This window comes from Marmota monax, unplaced genomic scaffold (assembly GCF_021218885.2).
Source record: "Marmota monax isolate L192 unplaced genomic scaffold, Marmota_monax_Labrador192_F-V1.1 WCK01_AAM20220418_F8-fsc00024, whole genome shotgun sequence".
Lineage (NCBI taxonomy): Eukaryota > Metazoa > Chordata > Mammalia > Rodentia > Sciuridae > Marmota > Marmota monax.
In genome coordinates this window covers 12,304,422-12,329,015 of record NW_026695224.1, presented here as the reverse complement: position 1 = coordinate 12,329,015, position 24,594 = coordinate 12,304,422, and positions in this window count along the sequence as shown.

The window sequence follows — 24,594 nt, the reverse complement described above, 5'->3', positions numbered from 1 at the left end:
TGCATGCACTTTGTCATAGTGAGAAGCTGAATAGAGGAATTTGTGGAGTTGAAGTAAATATAATTGGTACATGAAACCTATGATTCATGAAGCTTCTTAGTTTGTCAGAGACTACTAACTAAGAAAATATTGTTCTCCAAGGAGCTTGCAATTTAGGGGGAGAGGTCATCTGCTGTAATTTAAATTGACTATGATTGAAAAATTATTATAAAATCAGACAGAGAAACATCTAACTTAGTTTTGAATGGTCTTGACCAATGAGGAATCATGCAAACAAGCCTTTAAAAGTCAGAGCCAACAAAAAAACACTTGCCTTATTATTTTGCAGAAAAGCAACAATTTTTAAAAATAAATGGTTTGATAAATTGAGATAGTCTATCTTGAAATCTACCAAGAATCCATTAAAACTCATGATCTTCAACAAAGAAAAAAATTTTAGGGAATTGAAAATTTAGATGGGAAAGAATGTTAGAAATAGTCTTTCCACAGTGATAATGCATAAATCTCCAGAATCTTCTTGAACTGTAAAACTCGTCAGGAAGCATGTCTAAGCTCCTCTTAAAATCTCTTGTCATCAAGGATGAAATTTACAAGTTCAGGATGAGCAGAAAAGATAGTCTCACCCTCAGAATGCCCACAAGAATTTCTGTAAAGTGATTAGACAAACAAAAAGTCAGCAATGGTCTAGATCTGTTAAACTAGAAGGAAAAGTGGATATTCAACAAACGGTAACATTTGCCAGTGGCCGTCATGAAACCCATCTCTTCCACGCTGCAGAAGCAGGAGTGAAATATAAAAAGATATATAAACAGGTGTTTGCTATAACCTACTCCCCTGAATCTGGGTGCATTCCTGTCCTCTGCCTGAGGATGAAAGAGCCAAGGAGAAGCACTCACTTAGGATTCTTGAAACATTTCTGTGAAGTAAGAAGTAGGAAACAATAAGATATCTATCTTGGTAAAATGGAGACTGTAAAGGGTATGTAAGCTGTTAGGATGTAGATGGGGGGAAAAAAAGACTTTATCTCAAGTCTGTTTCAAAAAAAAATTAGGATGGTTTCTTTACCCTTTAAAATTATACAGATCTCTAGCTCACCCTACAGCACAGAAGAGAAATATTATCGTTCTTATTTCTGTTAGTAATTATAGGTAACTTTCATAGGGTGCTTTATATAGCTTAGTTTAGTTTTCCTTAAAACAGACTAGGGGTTGGGGGGAGCTAGTTGTTTGGGAAGATGATTCTTGGAAACAGGTGTAAGAAAATGAGTTTTTGCAGAAGGAGCAAAAACTACTTTAGCATCTTTTACCTAGCCTGCTGATTTGGGCAACAAGATGTCAGTCATGCCAAGACTTCTGAAAGGCATGTAAAACCACTTCCACAACTGTTCTGAACCGCAGGATTCCGGGGCATACATCCGCTGGCTCCAAACACCAAGTGCTTCAGGGTCGGTATCCTTTGCACTTCTGGTCACCCTTGCATGGAGCTAAAAGGACTCCCAAGGTTTCAAGAAAGCCCTGGGGCAAAAATCAGCAACACAAGCAGTGCTTGAGGTGGAGTTTGGTCAGGGTGAGTCAAAATGTCCACCAAGGCTGTGGTTAAAATCAGAGGTTGCCAAGGAGATGCTGTGAAGGCAGTGAGAGGGTCAGCAAAGTGGCTTATTTTATTTAATCCCCACCACCCCCCTGTTATGCCAGCAGTTTCACCATTTTCTGAAAAGGATATTAAGGCTGAAAAAACTAATATAATTTGTCCAACTTCACACAACAAGAAAATGGTGGAACAGGACTCCACACCTAAGCAATATAGATCTGAAATCTTAACCCCTGTGTTCCCTGCCATGACCCCTTGTACAATGTACTCATCTTTACTATGCTAAAAAAACACAGAGAAATAGTTTCCAACTATAAAGCCCAGGGTTAGACTTCCCTAATCTGTCTTTAAGAAGCTTGTACCTGCAGACATGTAAGGGACTTTGTTGAAGCTGTTGCTATACAAGTGAGTTATAAGCACCTCCACTGAAGGTTTCTAATAAAATTATCCACCCAGATTTCTTGATTGGTTTCCTGGGACTCTTTGTTATAGGGAAGCTATTCCTATCTACAAGGGTAAGAAGACTTTTTTTTTTTTTTTAAATAGCCATCATGTTTCTGTTGGAACTACAGGTTAGAATGCATCTATTGTGGATATCTAAACATTGCACTAAGTGAGTGAAAGGGATCTGGTTGTTCTATCCAGTATGAACAAAACATAGATTAAAATCATGTCTTGAACATGTAAGTTTTGAGATGATGCACAATTTTTAAAAGTGAGAAAGAAAGCACGCATTGTTTGATGCATGAATAGGAAAGGCTCTGAGATAAAGGGAGGAAACTAGTCCCCAGAGAGGTAGCTAACCAAAAAGCTCCATGTGCAGGGTGCATGAGCATCACTGCACAGGTTCATAAGTGAAATGACTATGCACATATCCAGCAGGGACACTTGAGGGTGAATAAGGGCGAGGCTATTATGAATTTCACTGAATCAACAGATATAAAGTAGGACCACCTCAAGCAAAGCACAATGCACAAAGCACAAGGCAAGAAGACAGGTTTGGTTCATTCTCAACATTACTGAAATATGAGATTCACCATGAATGTTTGAAGACTCTTTTATCCTGTCCCTAAATTACCTTACCAGAATCTCAAGCGGAGAACCCCCAAATTTGTATTTTAATGCTATATACAGATGATTCTTAAACATGCTACAGTTTAAGCACTAGTGCCTGAGTCAAGTTCATTGTGTGTGTGTGTGTGTGTGTGTGTGTAATTTACATAGAAATTTAGACTCAAATACCTCAGTGATATCATTAAGATCACAAAACTGGGGGTAAAAAGGACTTGGTTGTGTTAATAAATGCTTATGTACATATTGATGGAATACCTAGTGAATATCAGCTTCAATGAAATACCTGAGGCAATTAAATTATAAAGAAGAAAGGTTATTTAGCTCACAGTTCTGGAGGTTCCAGTCCAAGATCGAGCAGCCCCTTTGCTTTGAGCCTTTGGTGAGAGCACAGATGGCAATGGCAGGAAACACGTTTCAGAGAAAACCACTCACCACCCCCATCACGAGCCAGGAAGCAGAGAGAGATGATGGACCCATGTTCCACACTCCCTTTCAGGGGCATACCCTCCATGACCTAAGGACCTCCCCCTAGGTACACCGGGACAAGTTAATAATCCTGTTAGTGAATAAAGCAATCAAAAGATATTCTAATAAAATGAATATATACATGAGTGAGGTCTATAGAAGGTATTCACTTATATTGAGTTCTACCATGTTCCAAGTTTTTATGTGTGTGTGTGTATATATATATATATAAAATCACAACAAGAGTCTAAGCTAACAGACAGAAGAGGAAACTGAGGCTCAAGGAGGTTAACCATAATTTTTCTTCGATATCCATGGGGGATTGGATCCAGGATCACCCATGGAGCTCAAATCCAAGGACACTCAAGTACCTTACATAAAATGACATGGTATTTGCATATAGCTCATTACACACCCTCTCACATACCTTAAATTATTTCTAGATTACTTGTAATACCTCATATAATATAAATACTATATATAAATAGTTGTTGTACTATAAATCTCAGAGAATAATGACAAGAGAAATATCTCTTCATGCAATTTTTTTCCAACATTTTTGATGCACACTCGACTGTGTCCACAGATGGGGAACCCACCCACGGGCACAAAGGGCTGAGTCCTTTGCTCCAGTTGCCACCGACTGGAAGAGCCTGAACTGGACTAAGAGTCCGGGCTGTGTAAATCCAAAAGCCCCAAAGGTAAGAAAGGAAGGCGCTCTATGTACTTTGCTCAGAGCCCCGAAAGAGACAGAAAGGTTGCATCGGAATTGAATTCTTCATCCTAGGGAAACCAGCCATGCTTTATTTAGGGAAAGCCATTTTGTTTTATTAACACACACACACACACACACACACAAACAAACACGCTTGCCTCCCTCCCTTTCGGCAGCTGCTTTGAAGCCGACCAGAGGCTCCAGAGGGAATCAAGCTCTTCCTAGCAGCTGTTTCTCAAACACCTAACTTCATTTTCAGATCAGAGCTGGGGTTTGAAGCTCTTAAAACCTGTGCTGCTTCAATCAAAGGAGAGCAGAAGCAGCCAAAACAATCAGCCACTCTCCGACAGCCCATTTGAATGCCACTCTGTGTACCAGAGCCTCAGGCATAATGTAGTGTGGGGCTGTTTGTTCCAACTATTTTCCATTTCTCTCCCCATCACTGCTCTGTAACAGAGACATACTGAGGGAGAAGAAGGCATCTCTGACTTCCTCTTCCTCTTTTGTTCCCCTTCTGCTTTTATTATTTATTTTTTGGATGCTCAAGTATTGAAATATCAAAGAGAATGAGTAAAATGATGCATCCATCCTAAAAATGAAAAATTCGCAGATTGTCATACGTGATTGAAACCTTCTCACAAGAAATCAAATGTCACAGATAGGGTAGAAACTCAAAGACCCTGCCCAAACTCTTTCCCTCCTTTTCTCCCAGAGGCAACCCCAGTAGGAATTTGATGTATCTCCTTTCCATCCAGGTTCACACACTTTTATTAATATGTATGTGTTCATAACAAATAGGAAATAGTGTTAGGTGAGTTACATTTGTACTTTCCACCGAAAATTTCATACTGTGCGTCTCCATGTGGATTAAATTTTCATTGAACCTTTTTGGTTTTTATAGGCATAACACGTGGGTACATGACAGCCTAGCACATTAATTTCAGTAGTTTTATGTTATTCCATTACACAAACATCACACAGTTCCTCTTTTTTACTCTCCAATGTTAAATGCTTAAATTATCATTTTTAACTCCTTCTTCATTTCTGTATTTCTACAGTAAACCTATGTGGTAGATTTTTTTATCCTAGGATCTCCATTGTCCAGATAGGGAAGTCAAGATTGAAGCACATCAAGTAACAAGTCACACTTATGCTGCTGGTATCAAGAAGCAGGTCAGAAGAATCTAAAGCCTATTTTTCATGTACCACAGACTTCATGAGAAAGGAAGGAAAAGGAATAATGCTTCTGGAGTGTCGACCAAGAAGTCCTTCATGAAGTGACCCTCGGATGGATATGGAAATTTTGACAGGTTTTTCTCCTGACTATAAGCTCTTCCACTTCCAATTTCTTAAAGAATTTACTGTAGAAAATTTGCAATTGTACATCCTTTCCTCTTCCTTTAGTGATATAAATCTTCTCTCAGCTTTTTGCTGGTTTTATAATGTAAGAAGTCTTTCTCAAGGACCTGGGAGCCATCCCTTTTTGAAATATAATCAGGAAAGATAGTGCCCCTGTGTCCCAGACTCTATAGGAAGATAGGTGCCGGGCTTCAGTGAGCTGCAGTTAGCAAACAGAGATGGTCTAACCCGGCTGACCAACCTCACCCACTGCTCCAGCAGGATTCCACTAGCTCACCCCTGCATCTAAAAATCCTTTTCTTTTGCTTCAGAAAAGTTGAGTTCATTCCCTCTCCTGGTGCAATCATCTTGATCCCTATTGTCATAGTCTTGAGGAAAACTTACTTGCCTTTTTAAACAAGGGGCAGGGGCAGTTTTTTTTCTTTCAGAGCATCACTGTGACCATTTGCTTCCACAGACCAGACTCTCCCAGAGAGGGTTACCATGCATAGTCTACTCATTTCCCATTTTGTGTTCCCATTACATGCTAAAAAACAAAATGCAGAATCATAGATTCTCTCATATTTTTAACATCAGTGATGTTCTTTGAAGCACCAAAGATACCAAATTCAAGGACATAGCCTCTTTGTTCCCCATGTTATCCCTCCCATTCGAAACGAGGAATTCAGAATATTGCAGGGATTCTCCTCGACCCATAGTCCTGAAACCATCCAAACGCCTCTCACATAACTCATTCGTCTTTCTTCCAAAGGAAATAATCTTTAATGCTCAGCTCAGCCGCTACAGATTGAGCCCCTCTTCTGTCTTGTAAGAAAAGAATTCAGAGACCATGAAGAAGCTATGGAATGCTGCCAGAATACTCAATTATGGATCCTGTGTAAGTGACATGGTGGCAGGACAAGTATCCCATTCCAACCTACTGAGTGCTATGGGGTATGTCATAGTTACTTGCTACTGTAATAGTTCCTAAATATTGGTAGAGGTCATAATCTACAGGCAAATGCATGCCACCAGAAGCAATGAGTGCTTTCAGAGCAAGCACAGAGCTTTGACTGCTAAGAAAGTGTACTCTACCGAATATGAGTGAAGGAGTAGAGGAAGACATCAAGAATCATGCCAAGAAAACCCAGTGACAAATTGTGCTTGGCCCCCTTCCTAAAGGCTACTTCTTCTGGTCTCCTCTTTTATTACCCTAAGTGAATCACCCTCTTATTTTGATGGTCATAACTGCCACACTTTCTTTAACAGAGCTGGAGGATGAACCTGAATATAATCAGAGAAAAGTTAGTAATACAAAGGTTTCTAAAAGTACATCTGGTACCTATGAGACACTTAACTCGAGTTTTCTAATTGAAGCAGAAGAGCAGTATGGAAATAAAAATCCATCATAGTTCAATCCCCATATGGACAGGGTCCCAGGAGAGAAGCAAATCCATCTGGTGTTTCCCACTGGGATGGGCAACAAGAATAGCAGTGACCACACTATGGTAGCCTTGCATTCCAAGGTGTTTGTTTCCCATGGCTGTGTTCACAGGGCTTAGCAGGATTGGAGCATGAAGTGTGAGTTAAAAATACAGGCTAAGTCACTGGGTTGAAAGGACATGGATACCAAGCCTCTTGGAGCTCCTGATGAAGTCAATTAAGGCCTTGATACATCTAAAAATAAATTCCTTAAATATCAAAGTGTTTAAGTTGTTTTTCAGGATTTGCCTCCAGAATCCACTCAGAGATGGTTTGGAGATGCTTTTCAAGAATGGATACTCGCAGAAGACAAGTTATCTCGTCAAATGACCTTTTGACATCATAAGCTGAAACTCCCTGGTCAGAACATTTTAGCTCCCCTTGAAGAAAAACACTTGACCTGTGAAGCAACATAATGACCACATACACCTGTGCAAAAGAGCCCTAAAGCTCCCCATTGTCACCACCCAATCAACAAGCAACTTCTCCCTTTTCCCTTCCAATAAATTCACCACTAGCCACTAATTGGAGAGGCAAATCTGAGCTTATTGTCCCTGACTTCCTTGCTGGTTGACCACACCATAAAGCTTTTTTTTTTTTTTTTTTTTTTTGCAAAAATCTATGCAATAGTATTGGCTTATGTGCACACCAGATCATGAACCCTCAATCAGTATGACAGTGACATGTTACCAAGTACAGAGTGCTGAATTTAATGGACATAATCAAATATGGAACCAGAGGACTTGAGATGTTGAGAAGAAGAAATAGTTGAGTGGTAAGCACATGGTGGTTTGAACTCATCCCCAAAATGCAAAACAGAGACCAATATCTGGGGTCTTATATTTCATTAGTAACACATAAAAATTTCAGTTATTTACATTCAAAAGAGATAGGCAAGGATAAGCCCAAGAAATATGACCAAGTCACTCACTAAGACCACATACTAGAAGAAAGCAATTCTCCATCTCTTCCACAAAGTCAGCTTGGTTATTGTCAGCCATCAGGGATTTTTTCCCCCCACCAAATAATGCTAAGATTAAGAACACACTGTTTTTTCTTCACAAGACTAGCTTATATATCATGAGCTTAACTGGCTGCCACTCACAAACACCTGCTCTTTACACAAATGTCCAGATATAAGATTAAATGAGATGCAATACATAAAGCACCTGGTATGATGCCTAGCACATAAGAAGCATTGAAGTTAGATGGGCTTCAACGTTACTGGAAATGAGGCGTGGCCATACTTTTATATTTGAAGATACAAAAACAATCTCTTAATAAATATTACCAACAAGTGGCAGTAAGGTTTATTCAGACAGGTAGAACAACATTGAGTTATAACTTTTGTTGCCGCTGATTATTTTTTATGAATATCACAGGAGCTTCTAATGGAATAAACTCCTTTAACCAGAACCTTTATTTAAGCTTCTTGAGAGACTTAATAGTAACAAGGATATTCATATTTTTCTCAGACACTGCTTAAGGCAAGTACATCTTACTAGTTTTCAAAACCTAATGTCTCCATCCAGGGAAAACAAGTTGAATTACTCCATTGTACATGTGGAGAATTAGGCTCATGCACACATCAGGGATGCTGAGTGGGCTGCAGTAAATGACATGGATAGGACCTCGCTGGCTGGCCATAGAGGAACTTGAGGAAGGCTTCAGTGGCTTATTGTTATTGGGATTCACAGAAATCCCCTTTGCCATCCAACAAAATCGCTCTCCTAGAATATACTTTTGAAGCGTATTCTGGCTTTAATAAAGCAAGTATTTAAGCCACATTGTAAAATCCAGACTGTCAATCTCTCAGGTCTCTATGGCCACCTGACTGTGGGTTTGACACTTAGATGCACAGGGAGACATTGACACAATCCAACCATTTAAAAGTAAAGGGGTATGTGTGTGTTTGGCCACAGCCAAAGATTAGAGATGACTCGGAGACAACCAACATACCTTTACTTTGAAGAAGTTCCACAGGAAAGAAAACCTGATGAACTTCAGTTTCATCTCAAATGCAAAAGGTATCCACATTAAATCTGGAAAAAAAAATTAATGCTATTCACTCTCCCCAGAAATACAAAGTATCACCGGGTGGGCGGGGGATGCCAAAACCTAGGCAGACTAAGGTTTAGTTGAACTGGAAGTTGGGGAAGAAGATCTTGTGAAAGCCATCAGGGTGGGGCAATTCCCAATGATGCTGACTGTGGACACCAGCATCCTGCAAGTGGCAGAAATAAACAGCAGGCTCAGCACCTTCTTGGTAACCAGTGAGAAACTGGCGGTTCTCAAACCTAGAATGAACTGGGTAATTGTAATGTGGAGCCAGGGTGACATAAGCAGATCAGAACAAGGCATTTTTCCTGCCCCAGAGTGAAACAGATGTTGTATTCTGAATATGAGCTTTCGACTATTTTCAAGAAGTTTAATCTGCACTTATTTATCTCTGTAATCAAAGATATAGTACATATCAGGAATTCAAATTTAATGAAGGATCACTAGTGAGCAAAAATATTACAATAAGCTTTAACTTTACTCTGTGTAACTGCTCGAAAACCCTAATATCTGCATAATATCTGATGAATCATTAAAGTTTTTATGTCATCATAAAGAATTTATGTGGAAGTTCAAAGTCATTCATGCGAGGTATTCATCACAATGTCTTTCATAGATTTTCGGTAAATCAATTATGATATTTTCATACAGTGGGATTCTATGTAAACATTTAAAAAATTTAGTTTATTTTTTAATAGACAAAGCTGTCCATGACATATTATTAAGAAAGAAAAACACATTAAAACCAACATAGATAAAATAATGATTTTGATTAGTTAATTAATCGTGTGTGTGTATTTGAAAAATTCAAGAGGTGTAAACACTAATTTGGTTTTCTGTGGAAGATAAAGATGGATTTCATTTCCTTCTCTCTCTTCCTTATTTTCCTCCCTTATGCATTATTTAAATAATTACAATTTCTTCACATGTAAAATTTCCTTTCCAGAGTTCAGGTGGCTCTATCACATCCTCATTGCAGATTCATCAGATTTCAGGATCCTCACCACTCAGACCAAGGTTACAAAAGTGGAAAGGGAGGAGCTGAACTCTGACACCCTGTGGCCTGCGGAAGAGTCAGTCTCCATCATTTACGACCTCCACCCCTGCGACTGAGTGCCTCTAACACTGCTTGGGAGGAAAGGCGCTGGCCATGACCACTCTCTCTTCTGGAAATATTCAGAGTCAAAAAGGCAGAAAAATAGGTTTTATTCAAAGCCAGCTTTGATGGACAATAGAAGAAACTAAATTGTTTCAATGGTTCTATTTCCAAAATTCCTGAAATTGAGCAGACATTTTCAAGGGGAAAAGGCAGGGGAAGAGAAGATGGCAGGATAGCGAGAGAGAAGGCAGGAAATGTACCTTGGCAGATTTAGTTGCCTGGTTAGACAGGCGTTCTCTGCTAGTGAGGATCACTAGTGAGCAAAAATATTAGCCACCTGTTAGGATTTAAGGTGGTACCCCCTCAAAACCTTCACTCTCTGCATGAGAAAGCCATTCCCAATGTCAGATCTGGGTCCCAAATTTAGTCTCTTTCACCACCTGTCAAATTGCAACCCAAACTGGATAACTCTGTTTGACCCAGTACATCCAGTTACATCTATAGAACCTCTTTCTTCAGGGCATCTGCTTTGATATGCAATGAGACTAAATTATCTGGTATAAGTATTTCTTGATACAAACTCATGCAATGCTTTGAGAATAGTTGCACTTTGAGGCAGGTATCAAAATGCAGAGATGCCACTAATATGACATGACAGTCTTCAAAACCAAAACCATGGTAGGGATTTTATTTCTCTGATAGGTGGAGAGAAGAACTAGTAGGAGGGAGAAGTAAACACTATTAATAATGATAGTTGGAAATGTTTGGATACTTTCTTTGTGCATGATACTATATACTAAGTATTTTGGAAGAGTAAGGGATAGAGATATTATAAAGAATTCTATGATATGTGGAAAATTAAAATAAAACAAAAGGGAAGACTGAGGGTTCCTTAAATACCAGGTCAAGAGAACATGAGAGAACAGACTCCTGTCATATCTACGTCCAACTACACTTCTGATTCTGTGCAGCTTGCTATCTCTTGTAGTTTACATGATGAGAGGTACAGTTTTCAATAGAGCAGAACATTCCAGTCCCATAGATAGCAACCTCACCCTAACTCCCTTCCTTTGCCAAGAATTTCTCTTTCTATAATTTTTTCTATAATTTACCCAATTCCTTTTTTACAAAACAGCTCACTACCTAACTTGCACCAGTCTGAATTCTTGAGGAACAACTGACATAATTTCCCTCCCCATTGTGTCTTTTGCCTTTAAAAGTTGTTTGAAATCTGTAAGACTCCAGAAAATATTTCAGCTGGCCTAAAATTCATATCTCCAAAGCTGCAACTCAGATCAGCCCAAATCAATTCTTTGTTTTTTCATCAATTTGTGCCCAAATTTCTGTTAAGGGTCTAGAGATAAATGGACTACTACTTTGACCATTTTATAGATGAGAAAACAGATGCTTAATGAATTTAAAACTTGCCCAAGTATACACAAAAAATAATGAGCAGAACTGGGGTCACACTGGGGCAATCCGGCTTCATGTTCTGCCCTTTGGCAACGCGATGATGTTGTATAGTATATGTAGTTTCTAGACCTTTTTTAAAAAATCACAGTCCAATTTGATTCCATTCTAAACACTGATTGTGTTAGTTTCTGGAGTAAGTAGATAATATAGGAGAATAAAACATAACCGAGGCCCTCTATAGGATTATACAGAAGTAGCCATTTTTTCCAACTATGAAAGAAAACCAAAATTCTCAAGTACCTTTTACCTTTTAGGTGAGTCGTCATCAAAGTGAGGTCCCTGGACCAGCATCATCTGACACCTTATTAGAAACGCTGATTACGGAGCCCCATCCAAGACCTACAGGTTGAAACTTCTGGGGTCAGGCCCAGAATTTGAAATCAATGAAGCCTTACAAGGGAAAACCGTTCTCTGGGTGCTGGATCAGACATTTCACAACTTATCTCATTTAATCCTTACAACACACTTTCAATGTCAATTCATAATTCCAGGTAAAGAAACCCAAGCAAGGAGAGCTAAAATAATGTTCCCCAACGGCAGAGCTAGTTAGTGCTAAGCCTGGAGATCTAACTCCCATCTGTAGGAGCAGCAGCTGAGGTAGTGTGAATAAGATACCCATGTGTTTTGACTCTGCCACTAGTTTCAACACAACCTTCTTCATTTGCATGTGGCTGAGCTGTTAAAAGCACTCAGAGCATGCCGAGGAATACAATTGAATGGGAAACTAAGATACATGTGGGCATTTATCTCATAATAAGATTCTACTTATGAAAGGATGCAATCGTGTAATTAGACTCTGGGAGACCAGAAAGAAGAAAAAAAAAGTGACTCTTATTTTAACTGCTTCCCAGTAATGGAGTGTTGCAGAGTTATTCACACAACAGATGCTGTGAAGATATGTGCTGATTCTGTGGATCGCTACATAACCTCACTGCAACAGAGCTTCCAATCCTCATGCGCAGAGATGTAAGTTCTCCCTAAGCAATGTCTAAGGCTTACAGTAGCACTATAAATCGAAGCTAATGGGAGAAAATGCAACTCCTTCATTCAGACTTTCTGAAAATATTTGCCTGTGATATTCTGTGCAATAGTGATTGCACCCACAAAAAAAAAGACTATATTTATTCAGAGTCGGCTTCATTTAGAGAGCCAGATTAGGGAGGGTAATCAAATGCATTTCACTTTTACCTAGTAAATAAGTTAAATGGTCCCTGTGGTTATTCATTAAAACTTTTATGGTATGTTCATCAATTACCAAACAGCTTGAACAAAGCAGAGGTAAATTAACTTTCCGAAATCCACATGGCTTGCCAAAAGGAGTGTACTCACTCAAAGCAATTTCATTGGTTTAAAGTTCATCCAAAATACTATTAGCTTAGAGTCCAATTTTGAACTGTCAAGGGGAATATATACAATGGTAATTTCAGATCATTATCATGGCATTCCAATGCAAATGGCCACAATTTAATTCATTATCACTAACATTACATCTTTATTTTGCTACCAACTGGTGACTGACATTTCCAGGGCTACAAGAAGCAAATGCTAATTAGACCACCGTGTTCTCTTACCCTTTCCTTCTTTCATTGTATTTTTCTATCTTTAGGGAGACATGCGGGAGACCACTTCTGACCAGCTGCTGGCCCTTGACACTCCTCTCCAACCCTGCTCCAGACCATCATCCCCAGCATAAAATGAAGTTCCTGTGGCTTTCCAATTCTGCGCATTGTGTCTCTGAAATGGAGCCTGTGTGATGAAATGACCTCTTCCTTAAGCCATCCACCCAACCTAATTTAGGAAATCTGAAGCCATCTCCAGGGCGACAGAGCATGGGCATTAACATGCAAACAAACTGCTCTGAAAGTTCAAATTTGCATTTAGACTGGACCAAAGAGGAAGAAATGGCTTTCCATGCTGTTCTTTGCCTCCATGCCACAGTTTCACAAATCCCATACTAATCCTCGAAATGATGCGGGAGGGGAACTTCCTCAGTTCCTCTCATTCATGCTTAGGCGGACTCATCTCTGAAACCATGCCTTCTCATTCTCAATGCAACATAAAAAAGAGTTGCAAAATCTCTAGCTCCAGTGAAATATCCGGTGTGTTCAGATGAAAGCAACTGGAAGAATGAAGTCAAAGATCCTCAGATCTTCAAGCTACAGATTCAGAGAGAAGATAGACAATATAATTTTTTTTTCACTTCCTTGATGTGAAACAATAATTCTGCCTTTAAGATGAGGTCTATCTCCAGAAATTCCATGAAAATGCTATTCATGTAGTTATTATGCAGCTTCAATAAATAACAACAACAACAATAATAATGGTAGATGGAACTCTATCAATGATAATTAAGTGGCAAGTACCAAGAACACAACCCTCCAAGATATGAATTTGGTAACCAAACAAGAAAGAAGAGCCCCAGAGAGTTAGCATCTAGTGCAAGCAGTAACTCCACTTACCCAAGTTTCATTGAGAGTACAGTTTCAATTGACCTCCTTCTCTTCCTCAATCACCACCCTCTTCCATAATCACATTTCCTGCCCTATCCAAGTCAGCTTCTTTCACTCAAATCCTCCTCTCAGGGTCTGGTTCTGGGGAAGATGGTATGATCAACAGAAGATGGTAATGATCTACCGTCTTCTGTTGTCCCACAATAATTATATGTTGAATGTGGAATGAATAAATAAACTGTTCCACTGTTACCAAAGTCAGAAGCAGACAGAGTAATAGATAATAAGAAAGTTTTTTAATTTTTTGTTTGTTTTAATTAGTTATACATGACAGTAGAATACATTTATGCACTTTGATATATCATACAGAGATAGGATATAATTTCATTTTTCTGAATGTACATGTTGCAGAATCATATGGTCATGTAGTCACATATACACATACAGTAATAATGTCTGTTTTATTCTACTATCTTTCCTATCCCCACATCCCCTCCCCTCCCCTCCCATCACTTCCCTCTACCTAATCTAAGGTAATGCTATTCTTCCCTAGTGTCCCCGGACCTTGTTGTGAATTAGTATCCACATATTAGAGAAAACATTCATACTTTGATTTTGTGGGATTGGCTTATTTTGCTTGGCATGATATTCTCCAACTCCAACCATTTACTGGCAAATGACATAATTTCACTCTTCTTTAAAGCTAGGTGATATTCCATTGAGTAAATATACCACATTTTCTTTATCCATTCATCTATTGAGGGACACCTAGGTTGGTTCCATAGTCTAGCTATTGTGAATTGAACTGCTATAAACATTGATGTGGCTGCATCACTACAGTATGCTGATTTTAAGCCCTTTGGGTATAAACCAAGGAGTGAGATAGCTGGATCAAATGGTAGTTCCATTCCCAGTTTTCTGAGGAATCTCCATACTGCTTTCCATAGTGGTTGCACCAATTTGCAGTCCTACCAGCAATGTATGAGTGTACCTTTTCCACCATATCCTCACCAACATTTATTGTTGCCTGTAATCTTGATGATTGCCATTCTGACAAGAGTGAGATGAAATCTTAAAGTAGTTTGGATTTACATTTCTCTAATTGCTAGAAATGTTGAACACCTTTTCATATATTTGTTGATAGATTGTATGTCTTCTACTATGAAGTGTCTGCTCAGTTCCTTAGCCCATTTATTGATTGGGTTATTTGGGGGGTTTTTTTGGTGTTAAGTTTTTTGAGTTCTTTATATATGCTAGAGATTAATCCTTTATTGAAAGTGCATGTGGTAAAGATTTTCTCCCAATCTGTAGGCTCTCTCCTCATGTTATTAATTGTTTCCTTTGCTGAGAAGAAGCTTTTTAATTTGAATCTATCTCATTTGTTGATTCCTAATTTTACTTCTTGTGCTTTAAGAGTCTTGTTAAGGAAGTCAGACCCTAGGCCAATATGGTGAAGAATTGGGCCTATTTTTTCTTTCATTAGGCACAGGGTCTCTGTTCTAGTTCCTAAGTCTTTGATCCACTTTGAGTTGATTTTTGTGCAGGGTGAGAGATAAAGGTTTAATTTCATTTTGCTACATATAAATTTCCAGTTTTGCCAGCACCATTTGTTGAATAGGCTATCTTTTCTCCAGTGAATGTTTTTGGCATCCTTTTTCTAGTATGAGATAACTGTATCTATGTGGGTTTGTCTCTGTGTCCTCTATTCTGTACCATTGGTCTATAAGTCTATTTTGGTGCCAATACCATTACTTTTTCATTACTATAGCTCCGTAGTATAGTTTAATGTCTGGCATTGTGATGCCTTCTGCTTTGCTTTTCTTGCTTAGGATTGCTTTAGCTATTCTGGGTCTCTTATTTTTCCAAATAAATTTCACGATTGCTTTTTCTATTCCTATGAAGAATGTCATTGGGATCTTAAAAGGAATTGCATTAAATCTATATAATACTTTTGGTAGTATAGCCATTTTGATAATATTAATTCTGCCTATCCAGGAGCATGAGAGAGGAATTTTTTTAATGGAAAAATTTGAAATACTTTTCTCTATACCCAAATCCAGCTAGGCTAGAAAGCATTTATTCTTTAACATGATTGATACATATATAATTCAATTTAAGGTTTAAGAAACAATTCCAATTAGGTAGGTGTACCTTACTTGGAAATATGCCTTAGAAAACTGGCATGTGATAGCCAGTGCTGTCGTTATAATAGCTAACACTTGATACAGCTCTTGTAGGATGAACTTGGGCCCCCCAAAGGAAAAATTTCTCAATAACAACATTCTAAAACTGGTTTTCTTCATCCATCATCTAATCATTAATACATTTCACTTTAATAACTCTGTGCATTTCAGATGGAGAGCAAAGGGAAGCCTTGTGTATTGCATGTGCTATTGCTCCCATACTTCTAAAAAAAATGTATCCTGCTGAAAAAGTACGTGCCCTGGGGCCTGAGACTAATAGGAATTTCGAGGCCTGTTTCATGTTTGCAACTTAATCTGTCTTTGTCCCCCATCTTAGCCAGCAAATACAATTTCATAATAACACAACTCATCTCTGTGTTTTTGAACTTGGCTTTGGATTGGGGATCATTGTGTCTCTGCCTTCAGATGTCTAACTTTGATGTATTCTGTTTCAAAGGGAGAGATAAAACCCAAAGTTCATTCTCACAATGGGACATCCTTTAAAGCCAAAGAGAAATGTTGGTCCTCTTTGTGGCACACAGCAGCCCAGATTCACTTTGAGATTCTCTCTTGAAAGTCCCCGGGCAAGTGCAAAAACAGCTTTCAGTGATTTATTTTGTGCCACTCTCAGAACAGAATTGCTGTGGCTGTCTCCATTGCACAAGGGGGTGGCCAGAAGTTGTGGGAGTGAACCAGGGCAAAGACCTCAGGGGAAATAGGTTTCCTCGTTGCCTCTTCCTAATTACTGGCCACAGAGCTAAGCTCTTCGGAGCTAATGGCTCCACTGGGTATAAATACCATCAGTATGTATTTTTGGAAGTCTAAATCTGGACAGAAGAAATAGGGGATCTATTCAAACCTACATTCTCTCTCCTTCCTTCCTTCATATTCTCATTCTCTCTCTTTCTCTCTCTCTCTTTCTCTTTCTCTTTCTCTCTCTCTCCATCTTTTCCTTTCTCTTCCTCCTTTTTAAACTATAATTACACAAAAAAAGACTTTCGTATATTTCTCTATTAGACACAATGCATTTCTCTTTCTAAACCTTCCTTATTTCTATTGCTCCTTTAGTTTTCCATGCCATTTGTCTCTTCAGCTTCCTGTGATCTTGAGTAAAGCTCTTCCTAAATACCGTTTGTCCACCTTCAACTTCTTCTAATAGATTTTTTTTATTTCTACAGGAATGTGTAAGTTTTCCTTCTTTTTATATCCCCAGTACCTAAAATAAAGCCTAGAATGTATAATACACCCAATAACATATTGAGTGAATGAGTGAAGGAAAGACTAAATAAAACTTTCATCATTTGCTCTTCTCTGAATCATTCTCCTTTGTTTAAATACACTCATAAATGGCCTGTCTTGGAAAAAAACACCCTAATATTCTTGAATTCTGTACCCCCTAAAATCATTAGTTTGAAAGCACAAAAATCACATATTCTTTCTTGTCCTTTTTTCCACTGAGAAACAATTTTATAACCCAAGAAATAAAACAAGTGTCCACCCCTTAAAAGACAAGGAATATTATCTCAGCAGAAACTAAAATATAGGAGCTGTCATCCTCTCCTCCACACCCACTCCCACCTTTCTTGGATGACATATTGGATCAACAGCTTACCTCTGTTACAGTTCCTACTGGTAGGATGTCAATCACGGTTTCAGAGGCACCTATGGTAGAACTGGGCACAAGTAGGATCTTGTATCACCGGGGATAATGCTTCATTGAATAATTTGCAAAATATTTCCCAAGTGTCAAAACTTCAAGATATCAAGCTACACATGTTAAAGGAGGTTTTTTTTTAATCAAATGGCAATCCAACACCCAATAAACATGACTTCAGAAGGAAAATAAAACATGCAGATGGGGAAAACATGGTTGAAAATAATTTATCTCATAATGGAGTTTCAAATTTAAGTAGTGCTATGAGTTTAGAGCAGGGAGGTTCAGACCAGCTGGATAGGTCACAGAAAGCTTCAGCGAGGAGATGACCCTTTAACACAGACTTGAAGAAATTAATTAATATATGAACACTTTCCAGTAATACACTCTTAAAAAATTAAAAAACTTAGAAGCTCTAATTTGTTGTGTTTGACAATTTCATGTTGTAAATACTCTTATCATGGCCAGCAACTGGTTGTCAGAATTCCTGGAAGCTTAATAGCTAGTTCTCCTGAGCAAGTTCCAACACACCACTGTTGGTAAATTTCTAAATAGGCCCACGCAGTGGTTTGTGAGTTGCAAAGGTCTACCTGTCTTCCTATAAAGAATCTGCTATTGCAATGAAGGAAAAGTGGTTTAGGGACGAGAACTTGGTAGACTTTGAAGTGCTTTTAGCTTAACCCACTTCAAAGAGTCCTGGTTACACCTGGGAAAATTGTCCTCTGTCTCTGAATAGCTCTGGGTCTCAGCAGTGTGAAGAGATACCAGCATCTAAAAGTTTGATCTTCTGTCCCTGTCTTCCAAAATCTAAGAACTCTACAATCCTGTAGTTTTAAGAATACTAAATCTATAAGCTCTTTCTATAAAAATGTTCTTTTTGAAGAGGCAGTCATGGAGGAAAGAATGAAGTGAGAACAGAAGATGCCCGTGTCTCCCGTGAAAACCAAGTTGGCTGGGGATCAGTGTTTCTTTGGGCACTTGCCTGATGAGGGGAGAGAACTTGGCAAAGGTAACCCAGGCTTCTGGATGTGCTTATGTTTTTGTTTACTGAGCCCAAGGGTTTATTTCTCAAATGAATTTCTCTTTTTTTTTTCATTGTGATGGTAGTAATCATGAAAATCCCCCTGGAATAAGCTCTGCGAAGGTTTCCTGGCAAAACAGGCTGTAAATATTGGCCTTGTGCCACGTTTTCAATATTTTGGTTTTGAAATGCTATAGCCAAAATGCTCGGGAGGCCTTTTCAGGCAATACTCATTGTTCTGACCTCAGCTGCAATCCTAAAAAAAAGGCTCAGTACCTTGTCTGGCTGCCATCATCCTGGGCACAAGTAGAAAAGACACCTCTCCAGTTCCATTCCTTGGTGCCCAGCCCTCAGAATGAGCAGAGAGATGTCTACAAGGGTTTCTTCAGTGGTTAAGAGTTGGGTTATTTGAACACCAACATTCCTCTTGGATATCTACTGCTATGATTCTAAGCCATTTGGTCCTGAGAAAGTTAAACTACAAATGAAAAGCAGGTCAACTGGAAGTGTGGCTTCCACGAGTTGGTCATTGACTTACAGTGTCACCTGGACTTCATCAACTCTGCCTGTCAATCTCAGTATCCTCATCTACAAAAGAAAGGTGTCTGATAACTCCTAGTCTTTCGTTCAAATCTACAAATCTAGAAATCTTACTGCCGAGGGAGTACTAAACTTTTCTCTCACCACTGAACTTTATCTAAGAGGCTGATACACTACACTGACTCTCATCCATGTGGTACCTACAAAATTGGACTTTAGAGGACCCAAGAATCAAAGACAAAGGATCTGTCCATTAAGTTGCTCACAGCTGGGCAGGAAAACCCACAATAGAAAAAAATTATTAGGATAGTACAAAGACACATTCCCCCCATTCCCTCCAATGAGTTATAATCTCTCATGGGTTGTTGAAATTATATAATAATATACATTAAGGATACATTAAGTCAGCTGAGTCTCTCGGTAGGTTTGACCTAGTCCGTGGATCAGTTTATGATAAACAACACTAATCAAATTATGCTGGAGAGTTCTCATCTCAGCCAATCTCATATTTGTTGATTCACTAAGATACCTTCCATAGTATCTATATAACCATGAGAATCAAGTAAACAAGGGTTTTACCCTCAGCTCTGCCACTTACTAACTTTGAGATGTGACACAGTTTGTACTCATGGGTCAGTTTTCTCATTCACATGAGAGAATATTTTGCTCTTCATCCCATGCCTCAAGGGCAATGTCTAAAAAGAGGCCACCATATTAAGCGCTCAATAAATATAACCCATTATTATTTTTAGAATTATACATGCACACATATCATAGACCTTCTGCTTGTTTTTAACCTAGTCCACAATGTTTATATGAAGCAGCAATTATTTTCACTGGATCTGCAAAGTATTCATAAACAATTATAATACTAACTTTAAATTTTCTTTCCTATCAAGACAGGTATGTCTAATTCAAGGTTCTCAATCCTACATTAATCCTCTCTCTCCTATCTTTGTCTCAAATTATGCATGCCACTATATTCTAACAAAGAGTTATAATTGCTCCTAAGGAGGTTTATTCAGGTATCTATGGAAACAGAAATAAGAAAATCCAAATGTAACCAGTTCAGCTGGGGTGTCCAGGAAGACTTTTAGAAAAAAGTGACAATCCTTGAGTTGGACATTAGAGAGGACACATAAAGGGGTTCCAATATTATGCAAAGGCACTGGGACATGAAAGCCCAGGTTGCCTTGGGTAGCTCAGGACATCCACAGTGAAGAATGCACCATGAAAGAATGTCAGGGGTCCAGGAAGTAGTTGGGAACCATATCTGAGAAAGCCTTGAACACTATGCTAAGGAACTTTAACTTTACCCAGAAAACAAGAGTGAGCCCCTGCAGGGTTTGAAGCAGGTTCCCTGCATGAGGAGACTGGCATTCCTAAATTTCACACTGGAGCCGCATTAGGGCTGCATCCTAGGAGCAGAAGACTGAAAGTGAGGAACTGCAGACTAGGCAGCCCCCACTATCCTATTTTTCCAAATTATTATTGTGGTAAAATATATATAAGAAAACATTTACCATCTTGATTTTTGAGTGTACGGTTCAGTGTATTAAATACATTCACAATGTTTTGCAACCATCACTGCTGTTCAGTGTAACTTTTTTTTAAAATTCATACAACATGGCCTTATTCACCCATATCTTACTAGTCATCCTGCACTCATAAAATGACAGAAAATCATATATGCTGTTTTTAAGTTTGAATGAGGAGGGTAAGTAGAGAAGGGTGGAAGAAAATCAAAGTGTGATCAGCAAAAATTTTGCCATCTACTGCCTTGCTAATTGGCTCTTCATGTCGTGCTACTTTTATGGACATTTCCCATTTGAGAATAAATCTAAGGCATGATTCATCCCTAATTATCAGAGAGAGAGGGAAAACAAACATAAACCAAGGACCTCATTTGAATCATTTATTTCTTTTAACTACTTAAAGATTATAGCCACAGGCTTTTCACTAACTTATAGGAAAGGAAATACAATAAATAGGTGAAGACTATTCCTCTAGAGGGTGTTGGGAAAGTAATCTCATCAATGAGTGTTGTGGAGACATTTTGATGTGTGCCCTCTGCATATCTAATTAGTAGCCCCAGCAATCTGTTCCAGCACTAAAGGAACATTTCTAAACCCCCTCTCCATTGTTCAGTTGCAAGAGGATTTTGTCTCGGGCGGGGGATCCTGTTATTAAAAAAAAAAAAGATATGAGTACTTATTGAAAACTGTTAAGTGTTAAAAACGTTACTTAGATATGAAATAATTATAATATTAATTATATGCATGTGGTGATTGAAAATTTACTATGTGTCAGGCACTGCAATAAGTTTTTTAATCATTTAATGTCTAAAGTAGGAACTGTGATTCCTATTTTACAGATGAGGAAGCCAAAGGAACTATCCAATGTCATTATTGTTAGTTGGAAAATGAGAACCTGGATTTGAGTCCAGATTCCCATGAGCCTCAAAGCCATCCTCTGAACATCATGCTGTCCTGATGTACAGGACGCTTAACAGTCAGAATCCACTGAGTTTCTCACCATCTTCTATGCAAAATTCTCTCTCCTCTCTAGGAAACCACACTCTCTTCTTGCTACTTTGAATTAAAATATCTCTTTCTGGAGCTTTCTTGCTGCTTCATCTGGTGATTTTCTCCTCCTACTCCTTTAGCCCTCAATTCCGATATTATTGATTTTTAAATCAGGAATTGCTTATAAAAAAAAGTAAATTAACTAACCAAATGGTTCCCTTCTCTACTTATCAAAGCATTAGCTCAAGTAAGAGTGGCATTAGGTCTAGCACATCTAAATAAATATTAGTGGATTAGAAATTAAAATCTTGGATTTTTGGAAGATGGCGGCGAGGGGAGTGCATTGCCCCCGTGTGCTGCGTCACTGTGTGGGATTATGACGAGTCAGGACGGCTAAAGGCTATCTTGTTAGGAATTTCCAGCAATAGTGGGGTGCTCTGGAACCTGGAGGAAGGATTTCCATTGCACGAGGATCGGCTACGGGGACTCAAACGCGAGAGATTTGTCGCACGGAGGGTAACACTGCTTACTCAGCAAATAGCCCCACGGCTAGAGTCTGCAGCGCGCGCTGGGAAACGAGGAGATAGCGACGCAGGGATACAGCGCTGCAGTTTCTGCCAGCCGTGCAAGCACCGTACTCAGTGCTGAATTCTGGGTTCGAGACAGGGGAAGGAAGCGGTCCATTTCGGTTCTCCACACCGGTCAGACCACAGAGGAGGCCAGCAGCCACCATCTTGGAGAGCTGACGTCACCATCCCTGTTTTCGACTGACCGCAGCTCATTCAGCCATAGAACAGGTAATTTCAGGCTGCCATTCGCCTGCGGCTCACAGACAGATTACTCAGGCTCAGTGCCTGAGTGCTTCTTGGAGCCTGCTCTTATCAGAGCATACACCAAGCACGGAGCAGCCAAGTTCCGGCTCCCGGAACTGCCCTGGCCCAGGGCTAAGGAGCCCGGGGAAACTGCTTCTCGGTCCGGGTCCTGCTGAGGGCCGGTCAGGACTCACCCGTTGCTTTGGTTACCCGGCAAAGGGAATGAAATGCTGCCATTCGCATAGGATACCAACATGGCAGAGATCTGATGTCATCAGAAAGCGGCGGAGGAGAGAACTTCATCAATACCAGCGGAGACAGAAACAGTTGGTCTCCTGGTAGGGAGGGTGAGGCACAGACACCCGAGTCTCTCTCGATTTGTCATCGAGCCAGAGGGGAGGAGCCGGGCCGCCGCCCGTGCCCGGAGCAGGCCCAGTGGCTCACCAGCGTGGTGGTCGCGTGACCCCAATTGGAGAGGGGGCGGAGCGGAGCCGCCACCCGCACCCGCAAGGTGGGCAGACCCGCGACCCAGTGGTACACGGGCGTGGTAGGAGGGGCAGGGCAGAGCCACCGCCCGCGCCTGCAAGGTAAGCAGACCTGTGACAGACTGGCGGGTCAGGCCCAGCGGCCTGCCAGCGTGGTACACACGTCACCCCAACTGGAGTAGGGGCAGAGCAGAGCCTTCGCCCGCGCCCGGATCAGGCCCCACGTGTGGTGGTCACGTGACCCCAATTGGAGTGGGGGCGGAGCGGAACCGCCACCCGTGCCCGCAGGGTGAGCAGACCTGCGGCCAACCTGCAGATCAGGCCCAGCGGTCCGCAGGCGTGGTAGGAGGGGCAGGGCAGAGCCACCGCCCGCGCCTGCAAGGTAGGCAGACCTGCGACAGACCGGCAGATCAGGCCCAGGAGCCTGCCGGCGTGGTACACACGTCACCCCAATTGGAGTAGGGGCAGAGCAGAGTCACCGCCCGAGGCAGGAACAGGCCCAGCGACCTGCCGGCGTGGTAGTCACAACACCCCAATTGGAGTAGGGGAAGAGCAGAGCCGCCACCCGTGCCTGAAAGGTGGGCAGACCTGAGACCGACCAGCGGGACAGGCCCAGTGGCCTGCCTGTGCGACAGACACGTCACCCCATTTGGAGTAGGGGCAGAGCAGAGCCGCCGCCCGCGCCCGGAACAGGCCCAGTGACCTGCCGGCATGGTAGTCACGACACCCCAATTGGAGTAAGGAGAGAGCAGAGCCGCCACCCGCGCCTGCAAGGTAGGCAGACCGCCGCCCAACCTTGCAAGGGAGACTTTTCAACTATACAATAGCAATATAAATATATAGGGGAAAAAACATTTCAAAAACACAACAGTTTCACCAAGCAGAAAGAAACGCAAGCAGTATGAAAAGACAAGGAAAGAAAGGACCACAAGCAATGCAGGTCAACTCAACTTTAGAAGAGGTAACAGCTGCAGCAGATGGAATGTCAGATAAAGAATTCAGGATATACATGCTTCAGATGATCTGGAGTATCAAGGAAGACATTAGACAGCAAAATCAGACAATGAAAGATCACTTCAACAATGAATTACACAAACAAATCCAGGAAGCAAAGGATCAACTATACAGGGAGATAGAGGTTATAAAAAACAAACAAACAGAAATCCTAGAAATGCAGGAAGCAATAAACCAACTTAAAAACTCAATGGAGAATACTACCAGCAGAGTAGAACACTTAGAAGATAGAACATCAGCTAATGAAGACAAAGTATTTCAACTTGAAAAGAAAATAGACAGCTCAGCAAGACTGTTAAGAAACCATGAGCAGAACATCCAAGAAATATGGGATAACATTAAGAGACCAAACTTAAGAGTCATTGGGATACAGGAAGGTACAGAACTCCAAACCAAAGGAATGAGCAATCTATTCAATGAAATAATATGAGAAAACTTCCCAGACTTGAAGAAAGAGACAGAATCCCAAATCCTAGAAGCCTACAGGACGCCGAATGTGCAAAATCATAAGAGATCCACACCTAGACACATTATAATGAAGATGCCCAACATACAGAATAAGGAGAGAATTTTAAAAGCTACAAGAGAAAGGAAGCAGATTACATTTAGGGGTAAG